At 34.5% G+C, this 6,559-nt stretch overlaps 1 long non-coding RNA gene across 1 annotated transcript; it reads left to right on the top strand.

Moving 5' to 3' along the window:
* Positions 1–261: 261 nt before the first annotated feature.
* Positions 262–4,848, top strand: LOC125258477. The gene is made up of 5 exons (XR_007182631.1): positions 262–668; positions 1,828–1,887; positions 2,221–2,300; positions 3,268–3,436; positions 4,482–4,848. It is a non-coding gene; the product is annotated as an uncharacterized LOC125258477 (long non-coding RNA).
* Positions 4,849–6,559: the final 1,711 nt, after the last annotated feature.

Raw genomic sequence — 6,559 nt, 5'->3', positions numbered from 1 at the left:
TTATAGCCTACTATTAGCTTTTTATATCTGATGACTTTATTAAGGGTTCAAAATCTATAAATGTTGTGTTAACTTCACTGTTAAAAATTGCTGTAGTTTTTACAGTAAATATTTACAGTAGACGACTGTTTTTTTAATTTTACAGCATAACTGTATTTTTGCCACGTGGGAGCATGCGAGCATGCATAATTGCTGTGAATTTTAGAGGTCCAATAAGATACTGTGTTTTTTTTTGTTTTTTTTTTAAGGTAGATCACTGTTATTGAATGTTCCTATGACTTCTGCAGTAATGCTTTTTTAAGAAGAAGAAAAAAACAGTTGCAAAAGTTTTCGTCATCTTCAGTGGACATCTTGGGAGTTGGGACTTTCCATTGCTTGGTTTTTATGTTTATTTATATTTGTATAAATTAATGTAATTTAACTGTGCCTACCTTTAATTTAACTAAATATAAATTATAAAAGCAAACAACTTGATCCATATTCCATTCCAGTTGGTGGCGATAATGCACCAATAAGCTAGGTTGCCAACCGCCAATAAAAACCAAAAAAGAAGTTGGGACTTTCCACGCGCTTTCGTCATCATCACCAGCACTCAATTTTCGCGCTCACCTCGTGCTCTACGGTTACCGGAGGAGGAGGAGGACGATCTCTAATGAGAGCGAGTTCAGGTGTGTTACATCTACAATATGGAATCCTTTTACATCCACGTTGCAAAATGTATAATCTAGATTATTTGTCCAATTTTATGATGAGTATGATGCTTGATGAGTCGTCACAGATTAACGATTAGCTGTCTATATTTTCTTCACCATTAAAGTGTGGCCGGGCTGTCATTTTACTATAAAATTTTTGATAACTGCTCGGTATATAAAATCTTTTACATTGTTGTTGGTAGTAGACATGTAAGCTTTTAAACGTTTTAAGCTTTTAACTTGATTGTGTAGGTTTTATGCAGTTAAATACACTCTAAAAAATGCTGGGTTAAAAACAACCCAAGTTGGGTTGAAAATGGACAAACCCAGCGATTGGGTTGTTTTGACCCAGCGGTTGGGTAGTTTCATTTAACCCAAAAATTGTTAAACAATTACTGTATTTCTTGCTTAAAATGAACCCATAATATGTTGGAAATTAATATTTATTAATATGTTTAATAAACAAACATTTGAATAATACTTAAACAATAAACATTTATTAAATTGCTTATTAATAAATGCTCATCTTTTGATTATTATTGTTGCCTCTAGTAATTATGTGTCTGATTTTTAACTTCCAACCTATTTTGGGTTCATTTTAAGCCTGCCATACAGTAATTTTAAACAATTTTTGGGTTAAATAAAACTACCCAGCACGTTGGGCAAACATTTAACCCAACCGCTGGGTTTGTCCATTTTCAACCCAACTTGGGTTGTTTTTAACCCAGCATTTTTTAGAGTGTAGTGTTTAACTTGACTAACGTTAGTTTGCAGTGCACATGCTTTATTGCTGTGCATTTATTAGCTTGTGAAGTCTATATTTTTTTTAAAGTTGAAAATGTTTATCTGTCACTTTTGTAATAATGAGAGCAGTACAATCCTGAGTTTTGTGCTGCATGAGAAATTGCATAGAAATGTGCCTAAATCAGGTTTTAGATGTGCTGTACCTGATTGCCCACATATTTTCACTAAGTTTTCTTCATTGAAGTCCCACATATACAGAAATCACAGGGAACATCACCAGTCTGCTGCTAAAGAGCATCAGGCACAGATGTGTGATAAAACATTTAAATGCCATGTAGACTTTTGTGAAGTTCAATGTGGGACCCTAACACAGCTTTTGTCTCATTTAAAGAGCCATATTCAGTCAGGTCTGGAGATCCGGTGCCCATTTGGTTGCAACAGGACATTTAAGGTGAGATCTACATTTGCATCACATGTATCACGGACACATAAAAACGGCAGTGATGTCTAGCTCTCATTTAAGTATATGCGTGAGACATCACTACCGTTGTCAGAGCGCGATCAGACCTCACTAAGTGATTGCTGAATGCAGCTGGACATAGTGGTGTATTAGAGGTAAAAAATTATATAAATACTGTTCGGTTTCTCACACAAACCGATCGTTTTGTGTCTTGGGACATTAATGTGCCGTCACGAGCCGCAGGGTTTAATTTGGATTTGTCTGAGCGTGTTTATTGACTCTCTTAAATTGTGTGACCATTTACTCCCATTATTTGACTGACAGATGGCAACGGTTGGAGTTAAAAATCATCATTCGTGTTCAACTGAAGAAACAAAGTCACCTACATCTTGGATGCCCTGGGGGTAAGCAGATAAACATCAAATTTTCATTTTTGGGTGAACTATCCCTTTAACAAAAATCCTTATTCGTAACATTAGTCTTCATTATAAGTCCCATAGTGTATAGTGTCTGTCTAAAAATTAAAAATTACATCATGATTTACTCACCCACAAGCCATCCCAGGTGTATATGACTTTTTTCTTTCAGACAAATACAATCAGTTGTTTTAAAGAATGTCCTGGCTCTTCCAAGTTTTAAAATGGCAGTGAATGGATGATGAGATTTTAAAGCTCTAAAAAGTGCATCATCCATCATAAAAGTAATCCAGTAAAAAGTAATTCCAGGGGGTAAATAAAGACCCTCTGAAGTTGACTCCCTACATGATGTATGACGTAGGAGTAGTGTAAGCTTTAACGCCTCTCGTAACAAATAGGGCTGTGTAACAAACTCAAGGTCTTCCCTTATATCAAAATCCTCAGAAATTTGTCTTTAAAAATTCTAGTTTTAGACTTCTAATTTGAGTTTTTTTGTTATTTTTTGCTCTATCCTCTGCGCTTCCATGTTCTTCGTTACGTCAGGTCGGAGTTCACTCTTTCACCATAAATATGCTGAAAAGTAGATATTTTAATTTATATGGTTTTAAATATGGATATTTTTCTTAAACAAATGCATCGCTTTACTTCAGAAGGCCTGAGCAATGTGGAGTACTTTTATGATCGATGGATGCACTTTTTGGGCTTCAAAATCTTGCCTGTCATTCATTACCATAATAAAGCTGAGAAGAGCTAGGACTTTTTATTTTTATTTTTATTTTTATGTAACTCTGATTGTATTTGTCTGAAAGAAGAAAGTAATTTACTCCTAGGATAGCGTGATGGTAATCATGGTAATTTTCACTTCATTTAATTCTTTTCAGACTATCCCTTTAACATGAGCTATACAACAATTATTAATCTATGCCCTGCCATATTCTTATTTTATTTTTTATAGGTGAATCCATGACCCCAAGCAAGTGGATGTTGTCCGTCGAGAGGGAAGTTGTCCTGGGCCCATTTTCAGAGGCATTTGTTGAGGGTCTGGCAGCATTGTTTGCGACCTATTACAACTTGAATCTTGCTTATCAGGATGATGCTGCATGCACGCTGGATTTTATTCAGAGGTATTTCAGAGCATAAAATCTTACTCAATATTTATTGTTACTTTCACTTTTTTTTATTTTTTTTATTTTAGGTTTTCAATTTAGGATAGTTTATCAGAATTAGATATTTTATGGAAAAGTTTTCAAATGAACAACAAAAAATTGCTAACCACATACTGAATAGAGAATTATTTTATTCACTGCATGTTACTAAAAATTGCAAGGTGCATCTGGATTAAAAACTAGACGAGCACAAGCAGATGCTTCAAGTTGCTTTTGAAGCAGTAGAATGCCAAGAGTAGAATGCCAAGAGTATAGCAGTTAAGTATAGCACAACTGTAGCAAATAATCTATTATAAATATGCAAATAATTCAAATACTACAAACAATGCAAAAACCATATAAAAATAAAATAAATTATTATAATGACTAAAATAACAATGAAAGATAATTAAAAAGAATAACAATTCTATAATTTCCCATGTTGTCCCAACTTTTTTAGAGTGTGTTGCAGCCATCAATATCTAAACTTGTTTATTTATTAAATACAAACAAGTTGGTCAGTGAAAATTTTGGAAATATTTTCTTTGTACTTTTTTTTTTTTTTTTTTTTTTTCCAGTTAAAGTTGAAAGAGTATTGACATCACAGATTCTTGATTTTATTGCATTTTACAAAATGTGGTTGCACTTCCAATACAGTACAACTACCTTATCTTAAATCTCTTAAGGAGATCATTTAACAGCTGTATAATCACTGCAGTCTTCCTGTAGACAATGCACTAGATGCAGTGGATTGCAGTGTGCAATGATTTACATGTTCTATAGCCAAATTTTTAGAAATGCGATTTTAAATCTGTATAATAATATAATCTGTACATTTTATTTATTGTAAACATTGAAGGCTAAATATTTTTACATTAATTTCTGATAAAATTAAATATGACCCTAACTCTTCATTGAAATTAAATGTAATTTGAATTGTCTGATTAATTTTGTATTTTATTTTTAAGTCTATAATGTTTTTGATAATTAGATGGTGTGTGTGTTTTTTTTTTTTTTTCCACAGAGGACTTGTGGGCATCAACCCGGAAACTGGATCAAAAGTTGCTGCTGGAAAGCGAGACAAGAAAATGCATGGAATGAACCCACATGTATGCACACTGTTACATAAACTAATGGACTTTAAATGGCTTGTCATTTAAAGTATTCCAACAGAATTGATACCAGAGACTGACCCGATTTCCAAGTTCATATTCTTGCCTTTAAGGTAGGCACAGTTCAGACCATGTCTTTAGTTTATGACTTTAGAACACTTTAGGAATGTGTGCACTGCATAGTTAATATTTAAAGGCATAGTTCACCCAAAAATGAAAATTTGATGTTTATCTGCTGACCCCCAGGGCATCCAAGATGTAGGTGACTTTGTTTCTTCAGTTGAACGCAAATGATGATTTTTAACTGCAACCGCTGCCGTCTGTCAGTCAGATAATAGGAGTAATTGGGAACTTGAACAATAAGAGTCGAAAAAACTTCCATAGACAAATCCAAATTAAACCCTGCGGCTCGTGGCGGCACATTGATGTCCTAAGACACGAAACTCCGTTCAGCTTCCGGTTACTGAGGTCTGATCGCACTCTGACAACGGAAGTGATGTCTCGCGCTCATTGAAGTATATGGGCGAGACATCACTTCCGTCATCAGAACGCGTTTTTTGACCTCACTAACGAAGCTGAACGAAGTTGGACATAGTGGTGTATTAGATGTAAAAAAAATTATATAAATAATGTTCGGTTTCTCGCACAAACCGATCGTTTCGTGTCTTAGGACATCAATGTGTCGTCACGAGCCACAGGGTTTAATTTGGATTTGTCTAAGCAAGTTTTATTTACTGTTATAGTTGAAGTTCCCATCCACTGCTATTATTTGACTGACAGACGGCAGCGGTTGCAGTTAAAAACCATAATTTGCGTTCGACTGAAGAAACAAAGTCACCTACATCTTGGATGCCCTGGGGGTCAGCAGATAAACATCAAATTTTCATTTTTGGGTGAACTATCCCTTTAAGTGCTGCTGTTCTCCGAGGTTTTTTCCAAGGCTAAAGCCTTACATGTAATGTGCAATCTCCTTTTTTTTTCTTTTTTTTCCCCTTTGTTTCTCCAGATACATTTTTTGAAATCTGGTTGTGTTAAATAGCCATTACAATAAATTTGTTATGTTACTGAACCTGTTATTGTGAGTTTTATTTGACAAAAATGCTTTAACTTACAGCAAACAAATAGTGAATTGAATTCCACATCAAATGCTCTAATTTACTGTAAAATGTATAGCAGTACATTTAAGTTCATTGTTGCTCTTGTAATTTCACTTGCATTCATAATTATTTCAACTTTAATTTGTTACAGCTGTAAGAAATGTACAGCGTATATACAGTGTGCTGTTTTTTTACAGTACAATTGTAGTTAATGATTTACAGTACTCTTGGAAATTTTACAGTATTGCTGGCAACCAAAATTGCCAGTAAGTTACTGTAAATTTTACAGTACATTTGTAGTTAATGATTTACAGTACTCTTGGAAATTTTACAGTCTTACTGGCAACCAAAGTTGCCAGTAAGTTACTGTAAATTTTACAGTCAATTTTTTACAGTGTTGTAAAGATTATCTTGATAGACAAAATGTGTAAGTGTCATAACCCTTTGTTAAACACAGAGCTTATTTTCTGCGAATTTTCCAAAAGTCTATGGGAAAAATGCATAGGCTTTCGATCGAGGGAACCCGTGCGCTGCTAACTTCCGGGTTGGCCTACAAAAACACGTCATCCCTGGGGTACTCTATTGGCAACCCAGCGCTGGGTAAATATTGGACAGAACACATGAACTACCTAACTAACCCAGCAGGCTGGGTTGCACACTTTAACCCAATGTCAGCTCATTTCTTCAGATTCTAGAAAGCATTTGATTGGACAGAAAATCTGATGAGGAGCTTAAGTGCAATGTGATGTCATCAAAATCATTGATCCATTTTAGTGGAAGTGAGAGACGGCAAGTTTTGAATGCTTTTATCTTCTAAATGTGAATTTTGTCATTGTTTTGGAGCACACTAGCTTATAGATAAAGTAAGGCTTTAACATATTCATACTAAAAGC

This window comes from Megalobrama amblycephala, linkage group LG22 (genome assembly GCF_018812025.1).
Source record: "Megalobrama amblycephala isolate DHTTF-2021 linkage group LG22, ASM1881202v1, whole genome shotgun sequence".
NCBI lineage: Eukaryota > Metazoa > Chordata > Actinopteri > Cypriniformes > Xenocyprididae > Megalobrama > Megalobrama amblycephala.
Note: the sequence above shows the minus strand (reverse complement) of the source record. Positions and strands in the feature narration are given on the sequence as shown.